The sequence below is a fragment of the Hippopotamus amphibius genome, chromosome 2 (genome assembly GCF_030028045.1).
Source record: "Hippopotamus amphibius kiboko isolate mHipAmp2 chromosome 2, mHipAmp2.hap2, whole genome shotgun sequence".
Taxonomy (NCBI): Eukaryota; Metazoa; Chordata; class Mammalia; order Artiodactyla; family Hippopotamidae; genus Hippopotamus; species Hippopotamus amphibius.
Window position 1 is genome coordinate 102,907,505 of NC_080187.1, and position 18,454 is coordinate 102,925,958.

The window sequence follows — 18,454 nt, forward strand, 5'->3', positions numbered from 1 at the left end:
ATGTATGAAACTAGCCAAAATCCATTAGTGAATTATGCAAAAGCAAACTTTTCAAACACATCTGTTCTTTTTACTAGTAACTCAAACCCTAAAATTCTGCCTGGCATGTAGTATGCATTAAATAAATATTGAATTTGAGAGAAAGAAGGAAATATTTTTGTAAATTATCATGAATGTTAATTTGGAAAAAAAAAAACCACATAAAATATTTAAGTCCACTTTAAAACCAGACAAGCGGGGTAGTATTTACAGCTGCCAAGAAGGTAACTGGATTAGAAATTCTATGAGCTGGTTCTGAAGGCCATCGTGATTCAGAGCTTTCATCGGGAGGTTTAAATGCAAGCTTGTGATTCAATACATGTAAAAGGGCATGTCATTTTTAAAGATTCATAGGTGTAATTTATTTTTAAAAAGATGAAAATGGGTGAGCTGCATTGGAGCTTTAAAATAAACTTTTGAAAGCAAAGGAGATTCCTCTCTTCTCCACCTAGTTACAGGGGAGTCAGAAAGAAATACCTTGAGATTTGTCCAGGGAAACGTTTAAAGCCGCAGGCTGCAAGTTGATGGGGTTTGGTGGTGCAGAGGAAAAGACATGTGTGGACGAATTATGAGGCTTTCCCAGCCCAAGTGCCACTTATTAAGAGTTTATGATCTGCCCACCGAGTGACAGATATAGTCCCTACCACCTTCCCCACACACTTGGTTATTGGCATTTTGACACCTTTTTTGCACAGCGGGTGGCATTCCTGACACTATCAATGTAATATACCTGTTTCAGATCACAAACATTACTCGTTAACCTTAGGGCAGAAATCTAACAATCAAATATCCTTTTGCTACCTAATTCAAGTAAACCGAGGGCAGAACAGATAGGAAAACACAATATGAACAATACATGGAGAAATGTTCTAGAATATTTTTTAAAGAGCTTTTCTCTTTTCGGGATCCACACTCTGTCACAGTTTCCAGCTTATTAATTATTTTGTGAACCATGCGTTTAAAAAATTTTCAAAATATGGGTGCTGTGATTTAGGGGAATTACATTCTTTAGCAGAGTGACTTTTACTAGCTTTTTTTTTACTTTATTAATATATTTTATTTAACCCAATATATCCAAAACATTTTCATTTCAATGTGTCATCAATATCAACTTTTTTCTTATTTATTTTTTCTTTCTTTTATTTATTTTAATTGAAGTATAATTGATTTACAAAGTTGTGTTAATTTCTGCTGTACAGTTAAGTGACTCAGTTATACACATACATACCTTCTTTTTTTATATTCTTTTCCATTATGGTTTTTCACAGGTTATTGAATACAGTTCCCTGTGCTATACAGTAGGACTTTGTTGTCCACCCATATTATATGTGATAGTTTGCATCTACTCATCCCAAACTCTCAATCTAAAAAAAATCGAATTTACGAATTTGTGTGTCACCCTTGTGCAGGGCCCATGCTACTCTGCTCTGTATCATTCCAATTTTAATATATGTGCTGCCGAAGTGAGCACGACATTTTTTTTTTCTTTCTTTCTCTAAGAAAATATTCACATTTCAAATAGGACAGAAAAGTTTTCAGGAATTAAACATCTTTCTTTCATCTCTTCTCTCTGACTTCCCAAAAGTTATCTCTTACAATCAAGTCAAAACAGAATGCTTTCTATATTGGTCACATCACTCTTCTCTCTGAAACCTGTCTCACCTCTCCCTCTTTTCCAGTTAACTAGATTTGGCAATACTTACCTGAAAAGTTTAGGAGAGATAATGTTCCTAGCTTGTGTCATTTACCTGACCTCTTGATCACCAGGACCACCACCTCACTCACCTTACGCTACCCCCAGCTCTGCTGATGACCAGAAGCGAATTATGACTAATTATGTCTCTACTCGGTAAAACTGTACATATTTTAAGACCTAAAGCGATCAGAATTACTAATACTACTTTAAAATTCTAAAACACGATTGTATCAGGATGTTGTCCCTAAATATGCCTCCTCACTTTCAGTCATTTACGATGAAAAAAGTGGACCTGAACAGGTTGGAGGTCAGAAGCATCATTGGACTTTGCCCTGAAAGGCCATCCCTATTCCCAGATAGAACCCAAGTGGCTGACGCATTCTCCCTGGAGGTAAATAACTTCCTCCAGCTGCTGCCCATGGAACTTCTCTTCACTCAACCCATGGTGGGTTGTTAATGTCACATTCAGCCAGTATAGACCCTCCTATCTAGTGGAGGAAGGTATAGCCCCTTCTCCACTACATTGGTGAGTCACACTATCTGCAGATCAAGCCCAAGTGTAGCCTGTGGTTGGAAATAATGGCAGTCCCGCCCCTCATGGCCAGCCCTGTAGTGAAGGTGTGTCACTGGGATAGACCACGGGTTTTCTTCTGTCCTTACAACCGGTTATTAAAGGTCCCAAAAACTTCACAGCTGAGTTCTCTCCCCTCGATAATGACTCCTGGGTGGGTGATCTTATTCTTTTAGTTTCCTAATTTCCCACATTCGAAGAACTTGTTATAAGCTTTCCCCAGGCAGAGATGGGAATATTTGTGTAGACCCTAAAAGCACTCACCCCAAAGTGTAGCGTATGTCAGAGAGTGTTCTGCCTATGTTTTCCTCCAAGAGTTTTATCGTATCTGGTCTTATATTTAGGTCCATTCTGAGTTTATTTTTGTGTATGGTGTTAGAGAATGTTCTAATTTTATTCGTTTACATGTAGCTGTCCAGTTCTCCCAGCACCACTTATTTCAGAGACTGTAATGACATATATGGGAATAGAATCTAAAAAAGAGGGGTATATGTATATGTAAAACTGATTCACTTTGCTGTGCAGCAGAAACTAACACAACATTGTGAATCAACTATACTGCAATAAAAATTAATTTAAAAAAAGAAATGACATTAAAAACCTGTTAGTTCACTGAAAAAAAAAAAATGTACTCTCAGCTTCCACTCAATCAGCAGCCCAGGAAAAAAGCATAGACATCTGATTATTTCTTATTTCTGCATGAGTTTCTTGTCTATCTGAGGTACTCCTAGAAAGCTTCTTGTATTATCTTTTTAGAGGCTTAATTCTTGTATCCTGTTGTTTGACCATTAATTCCCAAACCCTCTTTGATAATGTTCTTCGTGGGTTCATCTGATCCTCACAAAAATCAGACCTCTTTTCCCACCCCAACCCACCACCGTCTTTTAAGCACAAACTACATTCTAAACACTGCACCAGGCATTAGGCTTTCATCCTAACCTGAGGGACTTTCCAGGCCTGAGTGGGAGGCAAACACATAACACTAGAACTCTGAAAGTAATTTGTGTCCTCACAAAGTTAACATTAGAAACACAAAGTTATTCTCAATTCAGTGAATATGGGGCACTTCAGTTAAATCTGCTAATATTTTTTTTTCCCTTATAGAAATTAGAATAATCACCCCAACAGTCTCTCAGGTCCTGCTCAAAACTACGAACAATTCAGTTTCTGAGCTAAAGCTAAAGGTAGTGAGTCTCCAAGCACATCCAAAATATCTCCTTTTTAGATTCGGCCCGTGGTCAGAAACACCAAGAAGCCAATGAAGGGTGAAATATGCATGGCATCTATTACCTCCTGGACTATCAACTAATGGTAGCATCGTTGATAGAACAAAATTAATTTACTCAAGAAATCAGAGCCAAGTGGAGCTGAGGTCTGGTAGGTGAAAAATGTGTGCTTTATCAGCTAAAGTACTCAGCTCCAAACTCCCCTGCTTCTTAAGTACAAGTAATGTATGACTGGGTTTTGGCGTTACATTGCATGCCTACCCATCCTGTCATAATTAAAAATCTCTGAGAGACCTAAAAGCTGTAAATGGCTATCCTGATGCTCACTAAATGAAATATACCCACCAAAATGGATTGTTGGGGATCGCTCAATTTATAAAACACTAGGTGGGACATGGTTATCACACAGAAGTGTTTGAAAAGTGAACTATGGTGGAGGTAATCTCCCATGATGAATGCATGCAAGGCTCCTTCTATTGATTTTCTTAAAGATATTTCAGTCTGATGAATTTGAAGATATTTTAAAATAGAGAGTTGAGATATTCACATTTATATCCTTTACCCTTGAAAAAGATTAATTTTGGCAAGTGATGGCAGGATTTGAAATCAGCTACAGTGTTCAGTTGTCACAATCTGTAAATTTTAACACCCTGTGTTTGGGTGATTTCTAATTTATGGACATGGAATGCTGAAGTGGGAGCCAGGAATGGACTTATCCAGGCTACCATGCAGTAGGAGCTGGCATGTGGTCGAGGCTCTGCCCTTCAGATCTATCAATGAAAGTCTTAGATTTAAAAGAGAGTGAGGTGGGGAGAGCAGGGGATGGGGGTGGCGATGAATTGGGAGATTGGGATTGACATATACACACTAATATGTATAAAATAGACAACTATTAAGAACCTGCTGTATAGCACAGGGAACTCCACTTAGCTGTGCAGTAGAAACTAACACAACATTGTAAAACAACTACACCCCAATAAAAAACAAAAATGAAAACAAAAACAAACATGTCTCTCGGGATGCTGCTTCTCAGCAGGAGATTGCCCACTGTGTTCAAAATAAAAAATAAAAGAGTGAGATGGGAGAACAGATAGAGGGGTATCGTGTCAAAGGATAACGTGGATTAACTACAGTGAAGCATAAGATACTTGGATTAAATATCTTATGCTTCATTATAATCTTTGCTTTTATTGACCTGATGGACGACTTCAAGGAAATTAGTGATAACTTTTTGGCTTGACTTCATTTACTTAGGAAACTAGGATCATCTACTTATTTCACATTTCTGAAAGCACTAAAAAAATATTTCCTGAAGTGGGTCTTGGAAGTAAATATTTCATAAGTTTATAAATGTTGGAAAAAATACAGTTTAAAAAAATCAATAGGTGTTCGTGTGGATTAACCTCTAAAGCATGTGCAAAATGGATAAAATGGCAGCTTAAATACATTTTTTAAACGTTTACCTTATAATGTCAAGCTCTATCTCATTTCTTATCGGCTTGCTGCCTCGATTTTGCTACAAATTTCAAAATTGTTAGACTTGGCATTTACTCCCTATTGAACTGGAAGTTCCCCAAAAGAAAATGCTTCAGGTCTATATATTTAACGTCAAGCTGTACTCTTGTTATAAAACGAAGAACACTTCATGCCAGGCTCCTTGTTAATATGCACAGTGACTTCGATAAATATCAGTTACCATTTAGCTTTTAGAGGATGGTGTTCTGTACAGAACAATACAAGCTCTTCACCCGTCTCTGCTCTGCTAACTCGCTGGATTAACTGATGCCGCATGCCATCAAACAACACAGTGACTGCTGCTGGGAGCCGGCGAAACCTCCCAGCCCACCTGGGAGCTTTCGTCTGCGCTCTTGTGGATGCTAGTTGGGTCACATTTAAACCGAGAGTCGGCTGTGCTATTTCTAAACCTATTTATGGCCGTTGTATTTGTTATTGTATGTATGTACTATAGTTAGAGATCATATAAATCAACGAAAGCAAAAAGAAAGATATCTTTCTATGAAAACTAGAGGGACTCGTTTGTAAAGACTTAATAAAGCTGCCACTGAAATGCTTGCTGTTGGATGTGGCGTAGGTGAGATAACTTTGAGAGACTGGGAGGGAAATCAACATGGAGATGAATGTTTTGATCATATTGGTTTCTAACAGTCTTTAATCCATTGGAAGAAAAACAGCCTGAAATTGTAAGTAATGCCCTAAGGGTGTGACTTATACAAGGATGATTTAGAACTCCGATGAACATATCCATCAAAGAAAAGGCTTGGAATTGAAGCAAATAACAGTAAATGCATGAACACTTATGCAATGAATGTTTTCAAAATAACTAAAATATTCAAACCACGTTAATATCATTTCTTAATGATTCCTCTAACTGTTTGATTGTGCAACCAAACACCAGTACCAATTGGATTAGATAACACGGTTCTCCTGTAAAATCAAATAAATTGCAAAACCATTTTTCCAGATCAAACAATTACCACTGGAACTTTCCACAAGATCTCATAGTTTTAATGAATCACCAGATTCTATTCCCCGCCCCCCGTTTATACGTACAGTATCATCTTGAACCAGATTTTTCACCTCGAGCCTAAATTGCCCCAATTATCCTCTAAACTGCATCATCATTTTTTAGTCCCTTTTGGGCCCACAATATTTTTAAATACTTCCATCATTAAGATACACTAGTGCTCATAAATTTCTAGTATTATCTTCTGTGTTTATATCATTAAGGCCAGACTTCCTACCTATCATTCCAGTCCTGGTCAAACTGGTCCTATACCCTCCACCCTCTCACAACTCTTGGATTTGAGCACGTCTCTAGTGGGGGGACCTTCCTGCTGTCCCCTGAATGCAGTATGCTGAGCGCCACCCCCAGGCTGGTGATAGATCTTGCCGCCTCCCAATATATTCCTGCCCATCCTCAAGGGCCTGGTTTAATTCACCCCTCTTCCAGGAGGTTTTCCATAAGTGGGAACTAACCTAGTTGTCTTTACTCCTATTTGTCTGGTCCACGTTGCTTTATAGAGTGATGTGGTTATTGAAGATGTGGGTTGTATGTTTTCTCTTTCCAACTAAATTCCCATCTTTGAAGATGGGAATCAGACTTTTCATTTTTCCAGTGCCTGTCACAATGCGTAGACTGCGCATATACTCAGTCCTTAATAAATTCTGTTGATTGAAGAAAAAATACAAAAAATAAATAGTATGCTTGAAATATTAATCAAGACCTATATTAGAAAAACAGAATATTTAGTTATTTATATGTAGGATAAAATCTCATCTCTAACCCTTACAATGAGTGCAGTTTGCTGAGTTTCAACAATTCCTTGGTTTCCTTATCCTTATAACTTCATATCTCACATGCTTGTGTGGGATTAAGTAAAATAATTCAAATAAAGAGTAGTGCCTGAGACGTCATAGGTCATCCAAAAATGGATTTCCTGTCCATCATTTCTTCCCATTTAAACACTTTTAAAAAAATATTTGTATTGATTGATTGATTGATTGATTGATTGATTTGGCTGCATTGGGTCTTCATTGCTGCGCAAGGGCTTTCTCTAGTTGTGGCGTGCGGGAGCTACTCTGTTGTGGTGCATAGGCTTCTCATTGCAGTGGCTTCTCTTGTTGCAGAGCACGGGCTCTAGGCACGTGGGTTTCAGTAGTTGTGGCTCTTGGGCTCTAGAGCACAGGCTCAGTAGCGGTGGTGCACAGGCTTCGTTGCTCCACGGCATGTGGGATCTTCCCGGACCAGGGCTCGAAACTGCGTCCCCTGCACTGGCAGGCGGATTCTTAACTATTGCACCACCAGGGAAGTCCCCCCATTTCAACACTTTTTAAAGTTTTGTTTGAATATAAATGTTTAAGCTATAACCTGAAATGGTTATTTGGGTAAACATAAGTATTTATTGTATTTACCTAAAAACTTTGAGGAGCTCACTCCTGGATAAAAATTAGAAGCAGTTGACGAGTTGAAAACATGACTAAAAATTTACAGTTGGGGGAAGGCACGCATGCCATGTCTCCATGAATCAAAGTGAAGGGATGTGAACCTTTAAGGAAGGTCTTCAGCAGTGGGTTCTAGAAGAGAGAATTCAGAAACAAGTTTCCATTTAGAAATCAAAAGTGCAAAGATTTACATATTAAACTATCATATAGAGCCAGCGTTATGCACTGTATGTCAATGAGCTTTTTTTTTTTTTTTTGCCTTTTTTTTTTTTTTTAACAAATAGGAAGTTTCACTACAAGTTGATAGAACATCTCTCTTCAAGCCTGCTGGAAACCAAGGTGAGGATGGGCTGTGAGGAAGAGTGATTCAGAATTAATAACCAAGGTTGTTACTTTGGGAGTTAGTGCTTCTTTAAATCTCCAGTGTTACACCACTTAGTACACATTCCTCACTCTTCTTTTAGCACCTCCAAGGGGCTGATTATTCAGCCCAAAAGTCCACATCAAGGTCTGTTTATCTGTCTGAAGTACATCATAATTAGAGAGAATCTGAGAAGCAATAAACATTTTGAAACAGTTCGCATGAACCTAACATAACTCTAAATATAACACAAAATGATACAGCTATACTAAGGGGTTGACATGCAGGGAAATAGAGCCCCAACGAGAATGGTGACCGTGCATATTCCATCACTCAGGAAAGCAGATATTAAACCGTAAGGCCTACTTTCTTTCACATTGAGAGGCCCCAGCCAATCCAGATTTCTGAGAAGGCAGATAATTGCCTCCATTAAACTCTTAGGAGAACAGCTTGAAACGAACCTTGAGGCTCTTACAGTGTTTACCGGCTGTGGTCTCGCATTTCACCTGAAAGTCACTGGCGCACAGGCCTGACTCCCCCTGTGGGTAAACCAGAAAAGCCTGACATTTGCTACGAAAACTACACAGTCTTTCTGTGTGCGGTATTAAGATGACCGGACCCATTAAAATTTTTGTTAATTCACGTAAGATGTTCCCATCTCCCCATTGCACGTGGAAAATTGCATTAAAAGCCGTGCTGGGAAAGAATTCTCTCTTCTAACTGTGCTGAGTTTCTCCCCTTGATGTGAATAGCATATAAATATGTAGCATTTACTAGGTGCCAAGCACTGTTCTGAGTAGCTTGTTGATTTAATCTTTATGACCATCTTGTAAGGGTGTGAGATGGCTACTATTATTGTTCCTGATTTACAGATGAGGAGACAGAGGCACAGACCTTTAGTCTTTTATTCAAGGTTACACAGCTGCTTTGTAGTGAAGGCAGAATTCAAACCCAGTCTTCTGGCCCCAAATTGACACAAGTGGGAACATCTGTGTTTGTGTGTATGTATGTGTGACTATATTTGCTCACATGTGTATGCATGTGTCAATGCATGTGTGCGTGCTATACACGTGTGTCAGTAGCAAAGCCAAGATTCAAGTCCAGATTTGTCTGATGCAACGGATGCATTCTTATGCTATATTTTCTCAATTAAAAAAAGAAAATAGGAACTGATATTTCTGTCTGACTTTAAGGTCTGCAAAATTCTCTTGAGTGCATTGCCTCAACTGAATAAAGCAAAGGGACACTGCAGAGTCTTCCATCTACAGATCCAAAAGTTTGCCCGGAAAGTGGAAATGAAGAGGGTTGGGAGTCGTGATAAGTTTTATGTATGTAGCAGCTGACAGGCTGGGAGAAGGAGGGGGAGAAAAGAACACATTACAGAAATAACACCTATGTATATATATCATCCTTTCATCAAACAATCTCAAAACACATTTTGGTATTTTTCTACCCAATTTTCCCATGCGTCAGTGAAGTGTATAGCATTTCTCTTATTGTTTAAGGTAAATAAGTTGACAGTGAGAGAGGTTATGATTCTCTGGAACCAGGTGGTGGGTCAAGGGCTCAGCCAAGTGAAAATTCAGCCTTTAGGGATAAAGGGATACAGCTGCTTTGGTTTCCCGGGAGACCACGGAGCATCCTTTCAGCAAGTCAGCTATTTGATCACATTTTTACATAAACATCACTGCACATCTGCATCCTCCTGGTCACCTTCACTTCTGATGCTGGCTGAGTTTCCTGTTGGAAGCTCATCTTCACCTACTACCAAACACTGTAAATAGCTTCAAAAGATCCTCTTCAAAAGAATCAAAGGCAATTCCAGCTGAAGCTCTCCGAAGGAAACTTGCAGCAGACGCTCTCACCTTCTGGTAAGTCTGACACATTAATTTCCCTCCACCACCTCACTTCAGGAGGGAGTCTGGCACCACGGTGGCGGGAGCCCTAATCAGATAGCAAACCTGCGCAGGCCGTGTCAGAAATGATGTCAGGGCAGGCGGTCCCCCGGCCACTGCCTCATTTGGAGCAAACACTGCAACACTTGTTTTTTAGGCTACTTTATGACTTGTCTGAAAAATGACTTTGTTCGGCATGGAAGGCCGCTAATGTATGAGGTGTTACCCTGGGATTTTAGCACTTCTACACGCACAAGGTTCTCTCACACACAGAGCTGCACAAACTGTGAGAGCATCGTTGAGCTGGGCGTCTTATCAAGGTCATGGATCAGGGGAGAAGCTCCGGGACCCAAGGTGTGTTAATACCTTCCTGTGGATACAATCTACCAGGAAACAATGTGACCAAACGTATGGGGAGAAAATGTTTTCATTTTATGCCATATGGTTTGGCTTATATCGGATTTACACATTTGGAGTTTCTTACTTATTTTTAATGGTGGTCCTTCACCTCAGGTCCGTGGATGTGGTTTGCACCTCTCCTCTTGGGGGACTGGCTTGCCCAAGGCTCCAGCCAGCGGCTTCTGAGACGCAGCGGCCCTTCTGATGTCCGAAACTTCGTTTCCTCCTAACTCCTCACAATGAGCTTGTGTCCTCTGAGGGGTGGCCAGGTCATTCCAACAGCCACTCTTGTCCTGGTGCCAGGACGGGGAGACGGCCAGCTTCCTCCTGACCCCACGGCCCTCCTCACTCTCAGTCACTGAAAAGATGCTGCACAGAGGCCACTGCTTCTCCTCCTCAGAGCCGCCTTCCCTCGGTGCTGCTCCTGGGAAACCTTCTGGAAATTATTTGGTAATAAGAAACAGACCCAAGGTGGTGTTGTGAGGTGAGGCTGTGACCTTTCACCTTCAGAGACCTGGGTCCCAAGCCTGGCTTGAGGTTGGTGGTCTCTGCCTCATCGACACCAGGTATTTCAGTGCCACAGGACCCCATGGCACGCCGGGGCGACTTCACGCTGATCCTTAGAAAAATCGGCAGAAAGATGTGCAGGACTGTGGGAAAGCGCGTCAATTTCCTGCATCTCCACTCTGCTTCAGGGCCAGAAGGCTTTCTGTTTTGACTTCAGTAACTTCTAGTTGTGTAGAGAATAGCATGTAGAAATCAGGGTCCGGTGGGGAGAACAGATCAGCTTTTCTATATAGGTCGTGGTACTCCCAGCTTCCTGGTTCTGGGTGAGAATATTTCTTTATACATTGTGATTCGTCCAGAGTCTAGTCCATACTTTCTAATATGAATACCTTTTCATTTGGTGCGTACCTTTCACTATTTATTTTGGTATTCTCTCAAACTGTATCCCAGAAACTTCAATGGGTGTAGGACACAGTCACTATAATGATAGCATATAATTTTCCACTTTATTTCCTTCAAGGACAACCTTAAGTATCCATTTTATTTATCAGACACCTACATATTTGTTACTTTGTTTCCTTTAGAAAGAAATTCACTCCATTATAGTAACAGAGAATGGCTTTATACTATTATCACAGTTCCAGACCTTCCAAAGACAAAGACCCCTGTCTTTCTAACCCCTCATGGCTCCAGTTCACAGAAGTTAATTCTGCATCAAATTGAGTGGCTCAGAGACTAGTGGGAACCACATTGCCTGGGTTCGAATCACAGCCCTACCCTTAACTGTTTGTGGGATGCTGGGCAAGTTACTTAATCTCTTCTAGGTATCTCAATTTTCTTATCTATAAAATGAGGCTGATAACAGCATCCTTGTCACTGGGTGGTTGTGAGCTGATCTATGTGAAGTGCTTAAAACTGTGTCTGGCCTACAGATTAAGTGTTGTATAAGGCTTGCTTTTATTGCATAAGAGAAGGTAGCAACAAACCCTCTCTAATTTGACAAGTATTTCCAGAAGGCCACAAGAGACCCTATTTGATAATGAAAAGTGCTATACATAAAACCTAAAAATGAATGGCCCGTATGAGTCAAAGGGCAGTAAAAGTGAGAGAAAGTCAGCCCATATCCAGTGAGGCCAATTTCAGGACTTGAATTGCACCAGCCAGTACCCCAGAGCTGAAATCAAACGGAGAGAGGACCAGAGGAGGAAACCGCTTCTTCTCCCATCCACCCCGGTATTCCCTCATCTGTATCCTCTAAGGTTGGGTGAGCTCATGAGATTTTTTGGCACTTTTTTTTTTAAGAAAATTATAAAGTTTTAATAAAGAAAATGAAAAACATTTGAGTGGATGGAGAAACATACTTGAATGGGAAAACAATATTGTAACACTTTCCTAAATAATATTTTTTTAACTTTTTATTTTATATTGGAGTATAGTTGATTAACGATGTGGTGATAGTTTCAGGTGAACAGCAAAGTTATTCAGTTATACACATACATGTATCTATTCTTTTTCAATTCCTTTTCTCAATTAGGTTGTTATAGAATATTGAGCAGAGTTCCCTGTGCTATACAGTAGGTCCTTGTTGGTTATCCATTTTATTTTTTTTTCAAATAGTTGTTTTATTGTTATTTATTTATTTATTTATTATTTGCTTTTTATTTATTGGCTGCATTGGGTCTTCATTGCTGCATGCCGGCTTTCTCTAGTTGTGGTGAGTGGAGGCTACTCTTCATTGCGATGCACAGGCTTCTCATTGCAGTGGCTTCTCTTGTTGCAGAGCACAAGCTCTAGGCGCACAGGCTTCAGTAGTTGTGGCACGTGGGCTCAATAGTTGTGGCTCACAGGCTCTAGAGCACAGGTTCAGTGGTTGTGGCACACGGGCTTAGTTACTCCGTGGTCTGTGGGACCTTCCCAGACCAGGGCTCAAACTCATGTCCCCTGCATTGGCAGGCAGATTCTTAACCACTGCGCCACCAGGGAAGCATTTTAAATACAGCAGTGTGTACCTGTCAATCCCAACTCCCTAATTCTTCCTCATCCCCTACCCTTTCCCCTGGTAACCATAAGTTCATTCTCTGAGTCTGTGAGTCTGTTTCTGTTTTGTAAATAAATTCTTTGGCACTTTTATTCCAAAACACTGATTAGCACTGCACTGGCCCCAGGTGCCTAAGGGCCTAAGTAACACTAAGTCTTAGAATATACCTACTGGAGCTCAAGTAATCAAAATAAGTAAAGAAAAAAAAAAAAAAGACAGATTTATGTGGAGACTTTTGCACCTTGAAGTGAATAGAACCTAGAGATTTAAGCAGATTCTAATAATACGAAAGATTCCAGTGTTATTTGACTGAGGAATTGCACTATTTTGAAAGCTATTTAGACAAAATAGAGGTCTTTGCACGTTTAGGCTTCTAAATTATAGCTAAAAACCTACTTCAAACCTACATTTCAGAAATTAGCACTGAATGTTCCACTATAGAAATACTAGCTTAAGAAAAGCAGATTAAAAAATGATTTTTCAAATCCATAAAATTAAGAAAAGATAATTGTTTGATTAAAAACATCATCCCCTACTGAATTGTACACTTTAAATAAGCTGTATGTTATGGGAATTATATCTCAATAAAGCCATTATTTAAAAAAAAAATATCATCCCTTAAACCATATTGGGCACACATTTTGAAATTGCTGAGTGAACATTGGTGTACGTCTTTCCTGTTTCACGAAAGCAAAAAAAAAATTAAATAAAATTTATGAAGGCATAAATGAAAACACTTATACATGCTATCTGTAAGTGTACATAAAATTTTTAAATTGTTACAGAAGTAACAGATTGGCTCGCCCGCCAAACCTTGAAAGGTCCACTTTAAGGTTTTATATGTCTAGCTTTTTCAAATACTTTGGGAGTTTTGAAAAAATAAAAGATACTATGTGCAATGTTTATGCCCATGACGCAAGGGCAATATTTCTTATAAAAGTCAAATTTTGGTGGTCAGATTTCCTACTAACAAGAACCAAGGACTCTTGGAGAAATAATTGCTGTTAGGTCCAGCAAGTGTGTAAGATGAGCCCGGGAGGTCTTAGTGCAACCAGAAAAAGAAGAAGTCTATCAAAGAGGAATTGGATCATGTCAAAAGGACATAGGAGACAACTTGAAGAGCTCCTGCCAGCCTAGGATGTGATGGCTTTAGCATAAAAATAGTAACCGCAATGGATTAAAATACATCGTATACATGCATTCATAATGATACCCCAAAGCGCCCCACACTGGACAGCTTCACGGTTGCTAGTGCAATAACATGGTTATTCTGAGCATCAATAAACAGAGAAAGAATCCTTATTTCAGGGTTCCGAAATAATTGATAGAGCCCTTTTTATAACGGAATTCCAGAAATGACAAAATTAGGAAATTGTTATTTTGACAACTGCAGTGAAATAATGAATTTATGCAGCAGTCATCAGTTAAGGTTAAAAAAAAGTGAAATGATGGGGATCATTATAAAGGAGAATCAGGCTGACCCCGTCTGGCACCACTGATCAGCCACACTAAGAGCAGGGTGACCAGACAGGTGCCTCAAGGCTGGGGGCAGGGAGTAGTCAACACCACCCGGGAATATTTGACCCTGAAGGTCACCAAGCCTGTGGATCTAAATACTGGTTTACAAAGACCACAACAGAGGAATCAACTGTCCAAATCCAGAACTTGGGATATGCTATTCTCTCCATCAAATCAATCGCGCAGTGAGTGGGGTGGAGGAGGACTGTTACAAAATAAGAGAGACTTAAGAGACTAACAAAAGCGTGCTGTGTATTGATCTTATTTTTTCAGCTTTATGGAGGTATAATTGACAAAATTGTAAGACATTTAAAGTGTACATCGCGATTTGATATATGCCCACATTGTGAAAGGATTCCCTCCATTGCCTTAATTAACACATCCATCACCATATATGTATTTGGTGAGAACATTTAAGTTCTATTCTCTTAGCAAATTTCAATTACACAACACAATGTTATCAACTACAGTCACCATAGTCTATGTTAGGTCCTCAGACCTCCTTCAGCTTATAACTAAAAGTTTCTACCCTTTCACCAGCCTCTCCCTGTTTCTCCCACCCCCAGCCCCTGGCCACCACTTTTCTACTCTGTTTCTATGAGTCTGACTTTTTTACTTTTTAAGATTCCACATATAAGTGATACCATGCAGTATTTGTCTTTATTGATCTTATTTGGATACTTATTGGAACAAACCAGCCATAGAAAAACATTCTCTATTTCAAAAAAAAAAAAAAAGAAGAAGAAGAAGAAGAAGGAAAAGAAAGAAAAACATTTTCAAAACTATCAGGGTAATTTGAATACAGACTGGAAATATGAATATAGACAATATTTAGCAATTACTAATTTTGTTGGTGTGGGGGAATGATGGTTAATAAAAAAAAGTCCTTAGAAGTTAAAGTTGCATGTGGACAATATTTACAGGTGAAGTGACATGATGTCTGGGTTTTTTTTTTTTTTTTTAGTACTTCTAAAAAAAATGGGGGGGGGGAGTGGGGAGCTGGGAAGCTTTCTAAAGGAAACAAAAAAGTGTTGCAAAATTTTGGTCACTATTGAAATTTAGGAAAGGGCGCATAGAGCACACTGTAGGAGTGTTTGTACCTCTGTGTACTTGAAAATTGTTTTAAAAATTGGTAGACAGTGTCTTGATGATGACCCCGGGTGTCCCCAGTCTGGGCATCCAAATAGGTTTTCCACATCTGGGCACCCATAGTATTTGTGTGGCATGTGAAATGAACTGTTGAATTTTGTCCCCAAAAATTTCTGGCAAGATTTCCAGACTATTTTTATACTGCTACAGTGTGATAAAATATCCCGTCATCATTAAGTATTCATGAGGTTTTGCGCTTTTCTTGTATTAATTTATTAGGCAATGGTATGACATAAGCTGTACATATTTTAGGGGTTTTCTCACTAATATCCTTGGCAATAGCTGAACACATAGCTATTTCTAAACCGTTTCCTTTGAAAATAAAGTTGATGGAAAAATTGTTAAAGTCTTGATGGGGCATTCTGGGGCAGCATCTAAATGTACAAGATGTTTGAAAATCTCTCTCCCAAACCCAGGGTCAGAGGCAGTGACCTCCTCAGGCAAAACTCAGAAAGGAGGATGTGAGAACACAACCCGTAACTTCAGATTCACAAATACTGCAGGAGGCATTATTTGCTGCATTTGCTACTAAAATTTGCAGATGTTTGACCCCCTGGGGTTGTCCTAGGATGGACTGGCTCCAAGTATCAAATGCTCTTCCCTGAAAGACACAGTCTCTTAGTGAGATGGCCACAAGACTGTCAACACCAGTGACACCTGGTGTCTGCACATATAACAGTACTGCTATCATTTGTCATTTTGACCTTTGCATTAGGATATATTTTTTCCTTTTGGGGGGGCAGAAGGATGGGTGCTGTGCCACGTGGCACATGGTATCTTAGTTCCCTGACCAGGGATTGAAACCTCGCCCCCTGTATTGAAAGCTTGGAGTCTTACCCACTGGACTGCCAGGGGAGTCCCTGCATTAGGATATTACCTTTATTTGATGGTGGCTTCATGCTTTGCATCCTAAAAAAATGAATAAACAAACATTTCACAGCAGTATTCTGGGGTTTATTATTATCGACCTGAGACAAACCAAATAAATGGCAAACTACACCATTGCCACGCATAGGTGTGGCAGGAAATACAGTATAGTACATCTAACATTAGTTTCTGTAAACTTACAGATTCTCTTTAGAACTTTCATCATTTATAGTCAGGAATTATACTAGAATTATTCAGCTTTAGTTTATCCAAATGACTAAAGCAAAAATCCTGCTTAGTTGTGAAGACAAAGCAATTCAAGTATAAGTGGTAATGAATGCACGTTTCACACTATGTGTCTGCTGGCCTAGCTGACTCTCTTAAAGTTACAGCATAATTTTTATTCCCCAGTTCACTTTGTGCCCTTGACAGCCTGTAGCTTAGGCATGACTGTCAGAGGGTATGAGCTTTTAGGAGAAGAAAAAGTCTTTGTGCTACGTTGGGTCACTTTTCCCTTATTATGTTTGAGCTAAACCATCTGTTCAAAAATTGAAAGAGGAGTAACAGGGAGGGCAGCCATCATTCCTACAAAGAACAAGAGATGTTCATGGCACACCTGAGAGGTGCCTGGATGGTCTTGGGGCTCTCATGGGGCTTCTGGGTGCTGGTGACAAGAAGCGCCTGATGGCCTGCCCAAGCTAAGCTCTTACTCCATTAGCTCTCACCTACCTGGCATCTCTCCATCTCCCTTTCCAAGCCGAACACTCCAGGAGTGCAAAAAACCCTAACCTATTTCTCCTAAATCCTTGTCCTCCTGTGCGTGGCCCAACGCCTGGTCTCTGATACCCTTCCTTTGTGTGATTGGATGAAGTCAAGTGCAGCTGAGTGGAGCAAAGGGCCTCAAGGTCTAGATACATTGCAGATCAAGCTAGGGGACAGTTTAACACACTATCCCAACTTATGTGTTATAAAAACAGAATACTGGAAATTCCCTGGTGGTCCAGTATTTGGGACTCTGAGTTTTCACTGCCGAGGTCCTGGGTTCAATCTCTGGTCAGGGAATCAAGATCCCACAAGCCGTGCAGCTCGGCCAAAAATAAACAAACAAACCACAGAATACTTCCCACAGTAAAGTTTTTGGGATACAACTGCACCCAAGGAAGTTGAGGTTCCTTGTTTCAGGCCTTTGCATTCTTTTATTCTTCTCTCTACTTGGTCCTCAAGTCCCCAGCTTACCAGTCTTCCCTCACAACAATCTGCTTGGCTTGGCCATCCTGGATGCACTCCAGCCTGTAAGATCTTCCATAACCTACCCTTCACCCCTTTAAAAATGTACCAGTCTTGCCTCCACGAATGTATCATTACTAGCTGGGTGAAGTGTAGTTCATTACTAAATTTATAAATGTGAGTGTATTAGTATAGAATAATATGCTATAACCCTTCCACTCAACAAGATGACTGAGTTTGACTAAAACTACTTTAAGCAGTTATTTTTTAAAAAGATACTTAACCTCACTGCATAGTTGAGATTGAATTTAATGCATAAAACACGTCAATGTTGTTCAGAGTCAACACCAAACCTTTGCCTAATATGCTCAGAAGATATTCAGTTAATGTTGAAAGTAATGATAACATTTGATTGAGCCTACATTTGGCCACGTCCCATTCACACCAGCTATTGCTTTATCGTATGTAAGGTGCAGATGTCCTGTTTCTCAGTATAGTACGTTTAAGACATGGAAAATATTTTCAAAATAATTAAGACACTTTTTGAAAATCTTTCTTTAACAGAGTATATGCAAAACTTTTCCTATACATTGTAAACAGAGATGTAAGGATATAAATCAATTATGTATACCATTTGTACATAATAGTTACACATAACTAATGTGGGATAAATCGATGCCAATTCACTCATTTGTTACCAAGTTGACATGAATCCAGAAGACTCCCAGTTATACTAAGACAATCCCATGGCGATGTGATATCATTGAGTAAGGAAAAAGGAACTGGGTAACAGGATTATTCTACTTGTACTAATACAAATGTAAATTGATACAAAGTAACTACAAGGTGAAGGTGATCTAGTTAAATAACTACAGAAAAAATACTGCAAAAAATGCCAGAAAGAATGGAAGGAAGGAAGGGAGAAAGGGAAGGTGGGAGGGAGAGAGAAAGAAAGGAAGGAGGGGAGAAAGGAAGGAAGGAAGGACGAGAGAAAGAAA

The 18,454-nt window shown here is 39.6% G+C and overlaps 1 non-coding gene across 1 annotated transcript; it reads right to left on the reverse strand.

Moving 5' to 3' along the window:
* Window positions 1–1,406: 1,406 nt before the first annotated feature.
* Window positions 1,407–1,510, reverse strand: LOC130847292 (U6 spliceosomal RNA). Its single transcript, XR_009052068.1, has one exon. It is a non-coding gene; the product is annotated as a U6 spliceosomal RNA (small nuclear RNA).
* Between the last annotated feature and the right edge of the window lie 16,944 nt (window positions 1,511–18,454).